Below are 17,931 nucleotides of genomic sequence, written 5' to 3' on the forward strand. Positions count from 1 at the left end.
ATTTTCAATCAGAGTACGATGTGAAGTACAAATTACCTCGTCATTATTATTTTATGAAGCGATTGATTTAATTTGCAATGTGCGAGGTTGTTCGCTAATTAAATTCGATATTGTACAGGTTTCGTAAGGACTCGCTATTATTGTTCACTTCATTTAAATTTAATTCGACACATTCCATTGAATTCTGACGCGGAAATGGGTCATTCGATAAAACGTTTTGTTAGTACAACTTTATTGGCTTGCTACTTACAGATCCGATGCCTACGAATATTTGACAGAGCATTATCGTCGCATCATAAAAAAAATTGCAATCCAAACAGATATCAAAGTTATTAAGCGTTTATGACGTAATTACCGCCTGAAATCGGTCGTAGTTTATGAAAAAACACCTGCCGTTCCCAAGACAGTTTAAAATATTACTAATCTAATATAATTTCTTTTCATAAATGATAGCGTGATTCAGAAACGAATAAAGTAACTACGACATCTATTGGTACATATAAAAACTAAATTAATGTTTAAAAATTACACAGATTATATCTCTGAATATAAAACAATTTTTTGCACCAATATACCTACTTGGGATGTTAGTTTTGTTTCTTCTTCTTCTTCTTTTAATTACGTTAACTTAAGGACATGAGCGACTTGATTATTTATTTCTTCTGTTTTCTTTCTTTGGAAATACTAAATTGAAAATCGTTACTATCTGAAAACTAACATAAAATCACATAATTTTATGTTAGTTTTCAGATAGTAACGTAAGTTTAATGTATTCAAATTAAGAGTGCAAATTATAGCGTGAACTCATAACACTCTATTATCCAAGAATAGCGAAGGGAATACGTGTTTAATCAAGCGTCATCAGTCAAAGATCACTCTTACCCCTTTGAAGGGAAAACTTCACACTCTTCACGACTATTCAAAGCCGAGGTGTGATATTATAGGATATATCCTCCGGATGGCCATCCTTTCGAGTCCAAATGTCGCTTTCAAAGCGAATCCTATATCGACCCCCGCCTGGTGACGCTGTAAGAGTCAATCGTAATTACACAGTCAGGAAAGATAAACAGAAGTCTCATTACCTCGTTGACGTTCAATGCGGAAACATCGGTACAATTATTCTTTTGTACAAGTATCAGGAGACGTGAGACACTTCTCATTTTGATTAGTGAATTTTTTCGTTTTTGTGTACTGTGATAAAGTCACCTTGATCCTTGATTGTTTAATTTAATGTGATTTTAAAATTAAGTGTTGTTGAAATAAACAAATTTACAATTTAAGATGGTATATTTTAATCTTTAATCGACTCCTGTTTTATAATGTAACTACCAAAATCCAACCTTCTTGTTGCTACTGAGAACTTTGTGATAAACAGGTAAAATTTTGTTTCCCCAACTCGGGATTTTAAGAAACGAATATTATTATTAATTGTTTTATTTAGAAACAGACCTCTATTACCTTGGATACGAAAAATTCTAAGTAAATTGTCAACTGATCTAATTAAAGGGACACTTGTTTCATTTGAATATTTGATATAACAATTATCTGTGTTGCGGGACTTCGCCGAAAGACCTGATTAGCCGCGTCCTTTTTGATTATTCCAACCACATTCAAAGAAGATACATTTTAGATTCTTATCAAAGTGAAACCGACGTGAAATCAACGGACTGGTTAATATAATTGTTTTGAATGAATAGCTCCCTATCCTTTTCCTAATTAAATATAACTAGTTTTACTTGGCTTTATTGCTTGTAAAGAAAATATAAATGAATAATTATTTAAATGTGATTCGACACATTTAAATGAATTGCGACGGGGAAATGGGTAATTCGATGCACAATACTAAATGATGACTAGGTATATCCAAAGTACTATATTCACGAAACAATTTGTTTAGGCATCATAAATACAAATAACTTCGAGGTATAATAGTAACGTCCGTATTAATTCATTTTAACACGACACATTTTTAATCTCAGAAATATATATTAATTTAATTATTTATTAAATTAAAAAATGATTTGAATGGCTTTAATAGACGGTGTCAAATATTATGTTTAAGAGTCCATAGCAGATGTAAATTCGTAAAATAAAAAAAAATATATAAAATGTTTACGTTTCTATATCTTATATTCTAAGCTAGGTATTTATAGTCAAGATAAGGTAAGAAAATTCGTACAAAAGTTTGAAGTATGTATATATAAAAGATAACATTGTTGCTTTGTGTAGAACCTTTTCAGTTGATTAGTTCTCTTAGACAAAGTTTATGGATGTCTTAACATAAGTTCTGTCGGTGTTATACACCTATCTCTTTGATCGTTACAGTCCAATATCTATAGTAAGAGTCGGAATCAAATATATATTTATCAGACCATTGTCTGCAATAATACATGGCTTAAGAATCAACTTGCTGTATGATAATTAAATAAAATCATTTGAAATCATTTCTCACAACAAAACTATATGGAGACGAGACTTCAGGACGATTAGAATAAGGACGTTTGAATGTACCTGCACTAATAAAAATTCAACATAGATATTCAGCGTATTCACAACAATGTATAGAAAATGCTTGACACAAAAACTTGTAAGCAGAAATAGATCTCTTACTCATAATATTAAGAGTTAATAGCCCATACCATTTCCAAAATGCGAAAATCGCAGATTTGTTCTAAATTATTTTTGTTTTATAAATTTGTTGACTGTCAAATATGGTACCTGATGGTAAGTGGGTACCACCAGCGATAGAAATTGAGCACTGTAAGAAATAATAACTATTCTATATATCAATGCGCCACTAATCTTGGAAAATAAGATGTTATACCGCGGGCCTGTAACTACTCACCATTCAAACCAATACCCGGCAATACTTTATGGTGGTAGAATATGTGATGCTTGGGACCACCCAAGGTCGTAGGTAGGCTACCAAGCCTACCCATAGACTTGCATAATACTATAAATCATTAATTTTTTTGCCAGTTCAAACAAATCTATAAATATATGTCTTATAAATAGACGTTTAAATTTCGTATAATTGAACTCACAAGCGATTATTTCTTAGCCATTTGGTAATACTGTTATGGAGCTAGCGAACAATCTTTCTACGTGTTTCTCTCATGTGGCAGACATTATGGCTGGCGATAATTGTTTCAAAAGAAACACTATGGGCTGCCGAAAAAGCGGGTTCTAGTTGGGTTAACTACTGTAACATAGCTTACTTATGCCTCTGAGGTTAGTATTCAGAATCCTTTACATGAAATAAAATTACCGTTATATACATACATAAACAATGATTCGCGTAAACGTGATCTATGATTTTACAATAAGCAAAGTTTCCAAAATGTTTTATAGGTGTGCTGTGTTATATCTGCATTTTAAATATTATACACAGTAGGGCTTTGTGTGAACCCATCTGAGTAGGTACCACTCTCTCATTATATATAATAATAATAATAATAAATAAATAATAAATATTGGACAACATCACATACATTACTCTGATCCCAATGTAAGTAGCTAAAGCACTTGTGTTATGGAAAATCAGAAGTATCGACGGTACCACAAACACCCAGACCCAAGACAACATAGAAAACTAATGAACTTTTCCTACATCGATTCAACCGGTAATCGAACCTGGGACCTCGTAGTGGCGTACCCATGAAAACCGGTGTACACACTACTCGACCACGGAGGTCGTCATATACCGCCAAACATCAATAAATAGTATTGTTGTGTTCCGGTTTGAATGATGAGTGAGCACTGGTAAATACAGACATAAGAGACATAATATCTTAGTTTCCAAGGTTAATGGTGCATTTAACCAATCTTTATAATTAAATATTTTTTTCCAAATTTCTGAGGCTGATTTTAATTCAATACTGTTTTTTTTTACCACAATACTAATAAATATCTGTCTTTTAAATATCTCAAAGTCTTAAATGCATTGCGGTTAATTAAAGACTAGCTGTGCCCGCGACTTCGTGCGTGTTGAATTTAACAAAAAAAAAGTTATTGTTGTAGCCTAAGCTACATCAGCTGTCATCCAGTGAAAGTCCTGTCAAAATCATTAGCCGGAACAAACAGACAGACAGACGAAAATTGTAAAAAAAAATATTTTGGTATATAGTACATATGTATTTAGTAAAATGCGGTATTCTAATATTACAAACAGACACTCCAATTTTATTATATGTATAGATAGTATGTATTACGTAATAACTGTTTTTTTACAGCGTTTAGGGAAAAATAAGATCAAGCCGAAGCAAACGAAAGGAAACGTTTAAATATATTAGTTAAGAATTGTCTACATAAATTCCGACCTTCGTTTCGAAGGCAGGCGATATCGTAAGGCTTACCCTAAGTACGAAAGGGTGGTTATGTGAGAATTTTTTCGACGCCAAATCCCCCCTCCATTTCCACCACATCCCTGTTTTACGAGCGTCGTTACTTTGATTTCACTTGCTAATCTTTCTGACCTGAATCTTATTTAGTTTTCTGTGACAATGTTTCGACTTTTCTTTTTTGTGTTGATGATTTTATATTAATTGTAAAAATGTTTGGTGTGTATTTATTTAATAGAGTATTTCAATTGACTGAACTTACTTGTTACATTTTAAAAGAAAATTAATTATCAAATTTTGTTTTAGATAAACCCAATATTTGTTACCTGTTTTTATATGTTTTGCAATATATTATTCAAGAATTTATAGACTTTTTTTAAAAATAATACAATAATTTAAAAATGTGATTAATTTTCACTAAAATGATAACTCTAATGCCAGTCACGTGGTGAATAATTAAACTTAAAAATTATACAATGTTTAAAACAAATCAGCGAGATTACTGGAAACTTACGGGAGGACCGGTCCCATAGATTCCTTAGTTGACAGAAATTGTACTGCGCAACATAACTATGCCGTACTTCATATTATCATATTAGAAACACTTCACAGTTGTAGTGAAAAAATCTTCATTAAAAGTCGCCTTATTGCATGCACTGGTGAGCGGAGGGCTGATTCATTTTTGCCCATAGTATCGGATTTGCGATTCAACGGGGTAATGCTGCTAGCATTCTTGCCACCATTCCACATGGTCATGATTAGTACAGTAACTATTTATTTTTTGTGAATAATTCTTAATGTTAATAATTCTTATGTAAATTAAATGCTATATAATATGCTAATGGGTATAGACCACAGTGTCTCACCACAATTGGATGATATTTAAATATACTGACCATAAATCTTATGTTCGTTAGTAATATTTATATTCTGTACACGTCTACCCTTCATATTTGGAAATAAATATTCCCATTCCTCGGTTGAATAATTGAAGACTACGGGGTAAAACCAAACGGACCTACATAAACCCTTAACACTGTGTTGATTCGGTTCCATGCTTTAATCAAGCTAAGTTTTACAAATGAAATATTAATTTTTAATTTCAGAAAGTATGTACAGTATAATATTTTTAAAAACTCACAATTCGCTCATACACAAAAGTCTTAGCATATAAATAGATTTCATATATAGTTAGTCAGTAATCATTTATAATACTAATACGTAAAACTTGTTTAGTCATATTAATCATGAAATTTATTACTATGCTGTTGAGAAATAATATATTTTTTTATTAGGAGCCTGTAAATTTCCCATTGCTTGGCTAAGGCTTAATTCCCTTTCAGGAGAAGGCATGGAGCATATTCCACCACGCTGCTCCAATTCTGGTTGGTTGAATACACATGTGGCAGAATTTCGTTGAAATTAGACACATACAGGCTTTCTCACGCTGTCTTCCTTCACCGCCGAGCAGGAGATAAATTATAAACACGAATTAAGCACATGAAATTTCAGTGGTGCCTGCCAGGGTTTGAACCCGAAATCATCGGTTAAGATGCACGCGTTCTAACCACTAGGCCATCTCGGCTCTATATAATTATAATTTTTACTTCGTGCTGATATAAAAATATGCAGGCACTAAATAAATAATTCCAATTTATAGAACATAAACCGAAGGCAAGAACAAAACTATTGAAAAAAAAAGTCCTAACACCTCAGACATCGATTAAACTAAATTAATTGGTGAAATAATTTCTTCAAATTATTAAATTAAACAATACCTAAACGATAACTTATTAATTGAACCGAACTTTATAAACGTATAGATTTACAAGTGGATTGTCAATGTCTAATAGACCGTAGTTATTAATCACTCGAAGACCACTTTGATAGAAATTAAATCGCTTTGAAATCAGGTAAAGGAATCCTAAGAACAGTTGAGTGGATTATAGCAAATGAATGAATCTCAAGGCGTTCAGTGTTAAGTTCGAGTGGGCTCAACATCATCTTCAAAGAACTTAAAATGATTAAGATATAATAAATTACAATATTTTAAAAATAATTGAAAAAGTGGCTAGAACATGAGAATCTTAACCGGTGATTGCAGGTACAAGTCCAGATTATCAGAGACGGACATGAAAGTAATTTAACATCCGTTTTTATTTTTGCAAATTTGATTTGATTCTGTTATACGAAATAATTCAAAGATAAATCGACCCTGTATCAATAAAGCGTTGATGATGAAAGAACAATGAACTATATATAAAATGTATCGACAAATTATCGATTATTAAAAAAAGAATGTTTTTTTTTCTGTCTGTTTATCCACAAAATTCGTATAATCGTGATATTTTGATATTAAATCCATGAAATTCAATGACATAAAGTTCAACGAGCGGCCATGTTTGACGTTTACCGATGCGTTCAGTAAGTGTGTTCCAAATAATAATTTCTTGCAAGGGTACGATAGACTCGATGGAAACTTATCCACAGTAAATTAATAGATCGCTAAAAATAATAATAGCGAATCAATAACAAATATCCGTGAAATTCTATGAAATGTCACCTGGCAACCATTATTGTCTATGTCACGTTAAGAACCTTCGTACAATGACCCCTATTCAAAAAAACCGTGCGTAACTACTGTGACATATACTTTTGAAATTTGAAACATTAATACTGAGACTGAGCCTTGTGTATGACATCAAATAATGATTATCTAAATAGACAATATAGATATTTGATTATCACAACGTTTATGAAAAAGTTGTTTGTTACATGAAAAGTAAATGATAAGCCGTATTTGTTTAGTTTTATTTATTTACCCGACCGATGCTGGATTGATTGTTTGATAAGGATAGTATTTATTTATCTTTAATCATATTATGCAGTATAAGATATTTTTCTTTAGGATATAAGTACATTTACAAATTATTTCTTCGTCGCTTATTAACTATATAGAAAAAAAAAACAAAATTTTTATAGTTTTTAAAAGTGTTTTAAATGATTTATTAATAATTCCTTATATCACCAATGTATTACCGACCTGGGGATTAAGATGTTTTGTCCTTCATGCCTGTACACTGGCTCACTCATCCTTCAAATATCCCTGACAACGCCGATTTTCATCACAAATAAAATATCTAATTTTATTATTAAATACAAAAATGTAATAACTCCTCCTACTTAATTCTTGATTTCTCTTCATAAAGCCTATAAATTAAATTCATCCTTCTTTATTAATTCAAATTATTCAACGATAAGGAAAAACGAAATACAACAACAAAAAAATAAATTTAATAAAGAAATAGTCACTCGTATATAAATCGTCATTATTTAAAAGCTATTGTTACAATTGCTACGTAATTAATTTCATTTTCATCTCAACCATATTGCGTCTCTTCAGAACGCGTTCTGCTTCACAGATTAAAAATCTCTTTTTTTTTTAATTATGCCATCATAACTAGATCGCGTTGCATTCAGCCGTGATGCGTGAATTTAATGATGTACGTGCATTTTGTTCACATCGCCGTAAAAAAAACATTGAAATGTCAATATTATGGGAACGTTTTGTAGTTTTAAATTTGGATTCAATTTTTTTTTTAATATACCAATCCTACTTCTTTGTAACGTTTTAATTTAAAAATCTTAATTTAATCCTTTAATTCTGTAATATCCTTTTTTCCTTACTCTTTCGACCGAATTCAAAAACATTTCACAGTAATCGTCAACATTTTCCTGCTCAAATAAGACTCGTCATCTGTCATTTTAAAATTAGCTTGTTGCTAACGAATCTGTTTAAAAAAAAACAATATAATTATGCTTAAATTAATATTTTTGAATTGAAATCTGTTGGGGCACGAAATATTTTATTTCTTAAAATTACTAGATGTTATCTACCTGTACAAAACAAACACATTTTTTAATAATATTTCATGTAAGGAGTTTCGAAATTCGTGAAATTTTTATTAATTGGTATCATTTAAAATAGCATGATTTTAGCATGAATCTAAATCAACCAAATATTGATTTAGTTCAATGCTACAAATTGCTTGCTTTTTTTATGTAAATGCATAACGAATCATTAGAAAAATAATATATGAACATCTGTGGAGGTGTATTTAAAACAATTCAATGGTAAAAATCTTATTTTCATTTTTAATCTGTAGACGAAGCTGTCGGCGTTATTATTAAAAGGATCATTATACTGAATCGAAATTGGGACGTAGCCAAGTACTAGACCGAATAGTAGTTGAGAGATATGAGAATGTTCGTTGTGTGACTCTGATTTTGAATTGCAAATTAAAACCAAAACATGTACATGTACATAATAGCATAGAACGTGCATACAGATAAGAATTCAAATATTTTGTTCTTTATTTAAAAAAATAAATGAAACAAAACAATCGAACATCTTTTGACATTTTTATTATTTAACACGAGTAATATTTACGTTAAAATTTAATCGATTATATCATTTTGAATTGTTAATTTCAGAATAAAAAAAAAAAACTAATTAAAACAAGAATAAATGCAATGGCGATAAATTTCACTTTCTTATAGATGTATGAAATTATGTCCCTTATAAAATAAGTTATTAAGAATGTTTATATATAATAACAATTTACGATTAATCACAATCACAATTTAAACTCGAGATCAGCACGAGATTCCTTCAAAGGGCCTTTGAGGAGCTTACTCATATACTCGTGCGAGCGCTCGGGCGTGCCTCTTGACAAACGATATACGTACCTATGTACCTCAAAGTACATTCCACTCAGCCTACATTTTTATCGACCGCGGTTGTAAATAAGCCTACATGTGTCGTGGTAAATTTTAGATTACATTTACAGAAATGATTACATTTACTAATAGCTGAATCAGTCGTATACGTTCCAATGTTTGGAAAAGGCTTCCTTTTCTGTTAATAAAGTAGTTAAGAGCTCATTCCACTATACAACTCCGCTTTAGGTTCGTGTTTATTTATGTGACAAGATTCTATTAAATATTAATTATTTATCCGATTATATTTTACCTAATAGTTAACTACAGCATTCGGTTTCAATGATATTTAGTCTAAGTAATACATATATATTTAGTTCATGATTATTATTTATGAAAACGTTATTTAACGTTAGTAATTTGAATATCATGTTAAAATCAAAATGTTTTTTTATTTATGTTGGTTCAATGAATTAAGAAATGGGAGTTATTATAGTTTTCTATTCAATAAATATTTTTTATACTTTATTTGTAAGTCGTTTTCAAAGAAATTTTTATGATATCCTTCGGAAACTCTTGAATTATTTTTTGATGATAGTAAAACTTTTGTATTATTAAATTTTGTTGTTGGTAAATCTTTGTAGAAAAATGTCTGGGAGTGGAGTGGTCTATAATGTATTCACCGACAAATAGCAATACTTTGTATAAAAGTGTTCCATTTGTGAAAGGTGAGTCATTTAATTCTTGAAGTCCACTGGGCTATGTTTCACATTATATAATTTGAATATCATGACAAAATTAAAATATATATATATATATATATATATATATATATATATATATATATATATATATATTTATCAATATTTATCCAATCCGTATAGAAATTAGGCGAAAATAATGTAAAGAATTTATATCTTTGGCATTTTAATCGTTACAACTCACACGAAATCATCTGATTGAAGTAATTTCGTACAAAATTATCCTAAATACGTGGATTTGTCGTATACATCAAAATACTCGTATTTGCACTCTCACTTTGTAACTTTCACTATAAAAAACATGATTTAGATTAATTTTACATTTTTAAAATGTATAAATACTTTGAAATTTAATAATTGGTTTAATAATAATTGGTTTGTAATTTTAATTCTATTGAGAAAAAAATATTTTTGTTGTAAACCAATCATATGTTAATAGTAATTCATTGCTTATTGTTTATATTGATATATTTCTTTATACAATGAAGTATCGTCACGTATTAATACTATATTACCAACACAAATATCACGCAGCTTACGACGTATACCAGAAATAAAGAAAGACTAAAATTTAGCCTAGAGGAACTCCCATTTTTAATACAGTTAGATAAAAATATTTCACGGATGGAAACATGTTGATTTTTTTTATTTAAATAGGAACTAAGGGTAACATCAAGAGCCTTAACTTCAACAGCGTAATAATAAAGATTACTTTAAAAAGTTTTGCTCATTGCAATCAAAGGCCTTAGATAAATCATAGAGATTTAAACTTGTTTAAATATAACATAAATATTTAAAAAAATACACTACGTTAATCATTTGCAATATAACATTAATCCATCTCAAAATAGATTAAAGGGAAATAACGTTTTAATTTTAATTTATTCAATAATCGATTTTCAAGTAAATCTATTTTTATGAAAATAATATTTATAGTTTTAATTAAATTCCTTTATACTGTACGTAATGTTTTATATTTCAACTAACGGGTTATGCGTGGCACGCAATACCTTTATTTTTATCCGACCAAACGGAGGATATATTATATGAGCTGGTATATCAGTATGTTCATTTGTTCACGCATAATTTCTCGTCGAAGCGTCTCTATAGTCATAGTTATAGGGCATCTAATGTCACTCTAAATTCAATGTACGCCTTCTAGAGAAAATAAGGTTGTGTATTAAAAATATGTTGGAAATATACCGTGTTGGGTATCAAATGAAAGAGCTTAAGCACAATACTTGATGGTGGGGCTTTGGGCAAGCCCGTCTGGGTAGGTACCACCCACTCATCAGATATTCTACCGCCAAATAACAGTACTCTGTATTGTTGTGTTCCGGTTAGAAGGCTGAGTGAGCCAATGTAATCACAGGCACAAGGGACATAACATCTTAGTTCTCAAGGTTGCTAGGGCATTGGCGATGTAAGGCGTACGAAGACACAACAAATACATAAAATTTTACTTAAATGCTACGCACTGGCTGATATTTAAGAAATAAAACACAATGGTCGTTAATTTTCTTCTATTTGTCAGCTACTTGTGTTTAATTAACGAGTGCACTAATCTTATAATGTCTTTAGATCCCCTTCAAGCAAGAAATAAATTCTCGTCGAGGATTCCTCTAAAAAGTTCGGACCTAACATCTTAGTTCCCAAGGTTGGTGGTGTATAGGTGATGTAAGAAATGGTTAATATTTCTTACAGCGCCTTTGTTTATGGCCGGTGGTGATCACTTACCATCAGGTGGCCCATATGCTCGTCCACCAACCATAAAAAAAACAATTCTTAAAATATATGTAAACAACTGTGTCTAGATTGACTCAATAATTGATACTACGTATATATTTTGCTGAACGCGACTTATACGTAGTTGAGTTTTAGTTTTTAAACTTCATCTCTAACTTGTTTGGCAAACAATTATTCAATATGATTTGTAAGGCAAACGATAATTGTACCATTCCGTTACCAGTTACCGTAATTCTAAAACCAGAATACTCACAAAAACAAGCATTGATTGGTATAAATATGAAAATTAAATATTCAACGAGCTCCGAAATTAATGGAACTAATTCAACTTGTATCGATCACGATAATTTTTTTACTCACTTCATAAAAACACGATGGATTTTAATAAACAAAAACGGCATGCGTAGCTATGAAATGGCACATGTATTATTATTATTAGTAGTAAACACATAAAAATAAAAAATATTATTTCTATTTCTTAATATACATTGTAAGATTACCTACGAGATATTAACTGCTATGTGTCTTTTGTATGAGCCGAGATGGCCCAGTGGTTAAAACGGGTACATCTTAACCGATGATTTCGGGTTCAAGCCCAGGCAAGCACCACTGAATTTTCAAGTGCTTAATTTGTGTTTATAATTCATCTCGTGCTCGGCGGTGAAGAAAAACATCGTGAGGAAACCTGCAGGTATCTAATATCAACGAAATTCTGCCACATGTGTATTCCACCAACCCGCATTGGAGCAGCGTGGTGGAATATGCTCCTCAAAGGTAGAGGAGGCCTTAGCCCAGTGGTGGGAAATTTACAGGCCTGTAATGTAATGTAATATAATGTCTTTTGTATTAACCTGGGCTCATTTTCTACTAAGAAATTGTCAGTTTTTATCTAATTAATATAACAGGAACAAAGGATTCACCTTCGTTCCCATTATAGAATAAAAAATAAACAATACAAAATAGACAGTGTCAGAAATGTTATATCAGTAATGCAATATCTAATAACATATATTTGAAATCTCTTCTTTAAAGTTACCACTGTAAAATTCCGAAAAATGATAGATGATATTTAGACTTATATTAAATGAAAATACTTTTTATTTCAAAATTATACCTAATATACCATTTCAAATATACATCAACCACAACAAATACTAGTCCTTGCCCGTACTTTCAGGTTTGCGTCTGAGGGAAGAGGCGGGTAAGTAGTAGGTTTTAGATATAAAAAAGTAGTTGTCCTTCCTTTGAATTCAAGCTTGCTTCGTACTAAAATTCTACCAAATTCGCTTCAGTAGTTTAGTACTCATACATACATAAAAATATTATTTATATTTAATAAAATTACTACAACATTTAGAACGCAAAAGATATTTAAAATTTGCAGCGCGCAATTTGTCGCCAACATAGAGTTTTAACTGAAGATTATATTTACCTAACTTATATGTACCGAATCGAAGTTACTTTAGGGTAAAAATTTTCATATTTTTATAACGCTTTTAACATAATGAATGTTGACATAAAGTATAAAATAAAAAATTTAACAATATTGTATATAACGTCTTCGCTCTTGAAATATTTTACCGATCTGACTTACCACCAAAATTTATTATATTATTATAAATAACGAAAATTAAAAAAAAAAAATTTATTATTACTTTTAAAGGAACGATTTTAAACTGCTAAGACAGATTTAGATATATACATTTGGCGCTCTTATGACATAATTCCCAAATAAAGCTTTATTTTCTAGTTTAACGGTCCGTAGGTCAGAATTTCCTAAAATTCTTTCTCAGCGAACGCTTACGTCATAAAGTCCTACACTCTTAATTACATACTACTGGGTCCATTACTTCAGCTCGGCGATGATAAACCAGCCAACATAAAATTACATATATGGAATAAAGCTACGTATAATATGTAGTTGCTCATATAAAAATTCCAATGTATCATGTATAGCTTCAGTATTTCTATATACGTAAATATATATTATGTTCGTATATATTCATAATAAACGATATCTGAATAACTGTCGTGGTAAAATTTATTGTTTTGAATCTTAATTGATTATTAAATCATAGTTATAAAGCGATGCAGTTTATTAAATTATGAATAGATCTTCACCGTTCATTTTCGTTGACGGTAAACGAAAGTCGAGGAATATTCAAAAATATATTCTTCGTCTTGTTTACAAAATAAATGTCTTTCAATATTGTAGCGTCAAACAAAAGCTCTATTAACTGTGGCTGACGCCGCTCAGCTTAGTTTGGCGAGAACAAATTTGCTGAGGAAATATAGTTATATTGAATATAATACATTCTCAACTACATCATTTATACATATATAATATACTTAAAGTATATATATATATATATATGTATATATATATATATATATATACTCCAATAGATTTTGATGCAATAATGACTTTGACATTTATATAATTTTTTTTCTACAGATAAACATTTGATAGAAGTGTTTAACTTTTTTTTTCTCTCTTTATTTAATTATATATATTTATCTACCCCCAAATAGCAATACCTAGTATTGTTGTATGCCAGTTTAAAGGGTGAGTACCTTTAAACTGGCATACAACAATACTAGTAGTAGTGAGGTGAGTATAATCACAGACATAACATCTTAGTTCGCAAGATTGACATTGGAAATGTTGGGAATGGTTCATATATTTATATGACAAACTAGACGAGTTGGTAGGACCCGAAAACATAGGTATTGTGTTTGTAAAAATGTATAATGATTTTATATTCATTAGTATATAACTATCAAACTAAAGATGCCTTCAGTCAGTCGGCTTGTCTCTTTTTTTTTAGTTTATAACCAAAATTCGTTTTTGTTAATGATATATACTTGGCTATTAATTGTCATGTGTAACACTGTAAAATTAAAAATACCGTTAGATTATATTATTACCATCGAAATTGTAAGCTATTACATACTGCTTACAAGTAAATGAAGTGAAATACAATTAAATATAATTATTATTATAATTATCAAAGGCTCTTTTCGAACTGGTTGAGTCATCTCCATTCCTTTATCGGACTACTAGGCGCAGGCAAAAGTTTCATCCATACATTGTTGACATACCCAAGATGCGAACTAAACGGTTTGACAATTCGTTTTTGGTGAGAGTCGCCAAAATTTGGAACGACCTGTCTGGGTCTATTTATCTTGATGAGTTGAACTCTGGTGCCTTTAAGAGTAGAATGAACACGTTTCCTTTGGATGGGCGTGTACCACCTTCGTCTTCATCTACACTTTCCATCAGGTGAGATGGAAGACAAACGTCTATTCCACTACAACGATAAAAAAAAGAAAAGAAAAGTTGTTATAATTTTATTTAAATTTAATAACAATGAACTCTTGTCTCGCTTATAGATTATAATATACATATGTTTTAAGAACTTACTCTTTGTTTTTCGTTATCTAAATTGTGTTAAAGTCAAGCTCTAAGATGTTAGCAAAGGAAAGAATTACTCGATTTATTTTCTAATAACTTTATATGCTCAACCACTTGTGACAAATTTCTGATTTCCAATTCTTTCGGTCAACTTATACCGCATGTATTGCTACGAGCCTACGAAATGCTTGTAGTACTTTGTAGAACGACGCTAACCTTCACATTTCACGACTTTATTTATAGATTTTCAAAAATGCTTCATAGAACTTGTCCAATAATTCTTTTTATACTATAAAAGTATTTTTGTGAAAATAAAATAAGTAATTTTTTTTTAAAATAAATTCATTCATTCTATGACAATGAAATGATGATCTTTCGCGTTTAACGAGTTGGTTGTCAAGTGTTAGGTATAAAAAATATGTCCTTCCTCCCAAGCAAACCACAGTTCATGCTTATTTCATGCAAAGGTTCATCAAATTCAGTGTATTTAAAGTTCAACACATAGACAGTTAGTAAAATATTATCCATACTTAATTTTGTTATATAATACATTTGTCAAATACTTTTCTTAGCGTAAATATTTTCTTTTAATGAACATTTAAACAGTACCGAGTATTCTATTTGATGATGTACTCAGCGTCCATGCGTCTAAATGTTCGATCCTGAGAAGAAGCGCTAATTCTAATTTACTATAATACTAGATAGACCCTGAAGTCATAAATACAAATTATATGCAATGTCTCTGATTGCTTGCTAATAATAATTGCGAGACGTATTACTATTTATATTAACCTAGTTTATTTATAAATAGACAATGTTAAATTTATCGGAAAAATGTGGAAAAATGTATTCGTAATAGTATATTTAATACAGCAAAACGTAAAAAATTAAATTTAGTTCATAAAAGACTATATCCTCATGTTTTAGTATCTATTATAATCCTTATATTTTCACCTATATGGTTTCTATGGCAACTAAATAATAACCATGAATTTGTATTGTCAATTTGGTCATAAATAAAATAAAAATTCTCAACAAAATCTATCTTTTCGATTTTGAATTTGAACTTATTTTCTGTATACCTTATATGTCGACTTAATTTTGTTATCACTGTTTCGGAATATACTACCAAGAAGAATTGGTTAGAAACTCCGTAGTAACATAGTGACGTCGTAGACACATTAATCTATGTGCTATATTCAATTTAATTTCTTTACCTATCTTGTATAAAAATCAACAAACATTAAATCCAAGACTTTTTATCATTTATAATATACTTTATTTATTTTCAAACTCAAACTCAAATTCCTTTATTCAATATAGAAGTATTACACTTTCTTATTGATGGTCAAATTAGACACTACCACCGGTTCGGAAAAGGAAACACCCTGACCTGAGAAGAACCGGCGAAAGAAACTCAGCGGGTCTTTTTTTTACGTCAAATTAATTATATACATAATTGTATATGAATAGAAACAGTATTAAAATTTAACTATGGTTTTGTATAAAAAGTAACAATAAATGATATCATAAAATATATACTTAGTTATTTCATTATGTCATTAAACACGTCAAATAAACAGTTAATTAAATAATTGTATAAAATAATTATGTCATTATTATTCGTGTAGATCTATTTACATTTGAAATATCTTATTTCAAAGTACCATTTATTATTAGCATATATGTTATTACGTATATGTAACGTAATAACATATATGCTAAGTCAATGCTTTTAATTCTGAAAGGAATCGGAATGTCGCAATAAAAAATATCTTGAAAGTTTACGTTGAAAACACAATACGCGAATAAAACATGTAGGTGTTAATAACCTTATATTTATCATAATACTGTAAAACGAGGTTTTATAATTTTTGTAATCATTACACACGATGTGAGACTACAAGAGCTAAAAACGATGTGACTTCATTCGATAAAGAAAATTTTAATATTTATATATTGTCTGTGATCTGAAAACTTCACACGTTTACAAAATGTTTTGCGAAACAATTTGCTAAATGTTATTTACATAATATAAAATATACAGCTATATTTATATAAACGTTGTTAATAACGCGAGTCATATAAATAATTCCTTATTAAAGAATATGTAACAATATTATGTTTTACATATAAATTATAAGTAACAAACTCAAATTAAATGTTTAAGGTTTTTGAAAAGAATGTTTTTATATTATAAAACCAAACTTACGTGCAATTCATAGTTGAAATTCCACCGGTTCACGTGAGTAATCATCCACCCACACACACAAACACTCTATAGCAGCACAAACACTGAACATTTATAGAACATACTTTCCGCAATCATTTGCACGAGTCGAGTCTCAGCGTGGTCACCGTGGCGAGGGTGGCGTCGGACTGAGCGCGGGGGTGCGGCGGGGTAGGGGAGAGGCGCCGCGCAGGCGGGTGGCGGCAGGGAACTTTATTTTTCTCCCGGATTGCCCACTTATCTTTGCTGATGCAGACTGCAAAGCAAAAGCGCAATTAGAACGTCGCCTGAGCGGGAGTTTGATTCGAATTATGTTACTCTTGATGAAACGTTTCGATGGGGTATTGATCGTGGTTGAACCCAATAATTCATTGAATGCATGAGGTACAGTTGCATAAAATATCAAATGGGTTTTTTTAAATGTAAAAACGTAATAAATGCGCATTCATTAAAATAAATTATGAGCGCGTGGTCGCCAACAAACCGAATATAGAATTTGGTTAGTTAATGTTCTTCAGAGTTGCCACTTTTTAATTTAAAAAACAAAAGAAAAATGTAATTTGTACTTTCCTTAAAAAACAAAACTTTCTAACATTTTTGATGTTATTATATAATATATTAATTAGTTTTTAGAATAGCAATGATAAAACATAAATCATACATACATATAATGCAATAACTCATGCTCACATGCAGGTTTCCTTACGACGATTATCTTTT

General features: G+C 30.2%; 1 protein-coding gene across 1 annotated transcript in view; it reads right to left on the bottom strand.

The window, feature by feature from the left end:
- LOC125066364 overlaps positions 1-17,351 on the bottom strand; it is a 74,837-nt gene extending 57,486 nt beyond the window's left edge. Inside the window, exon 1 of the mRNA XM_047674420.1 lies at positions 17,194-17,351. The gene's annotated coding sequence lies outside the window, so the exon portion shown is untranslated. The remainder of the gene's footprint in view (positions 1-17,193) is intronic.
- Positions 17,352-17,931: the final 580 nt, after the last annotated feature.

The sequence above is a fragment of the Vanessa atalanta genome, chromosome 9 (assembly GCF_905147765.1).
Source record: "Vanessa atalanta chromosome 9, ilVanAtal1.2, whole genome shotgun sequence".
NCBI classification, from domain to species: Eukaryota; Metazoa; Arthropoda; class Insecta; order Lepidoptera; family Nymphalidae; genus Vanessa; species Vanessa atalanta.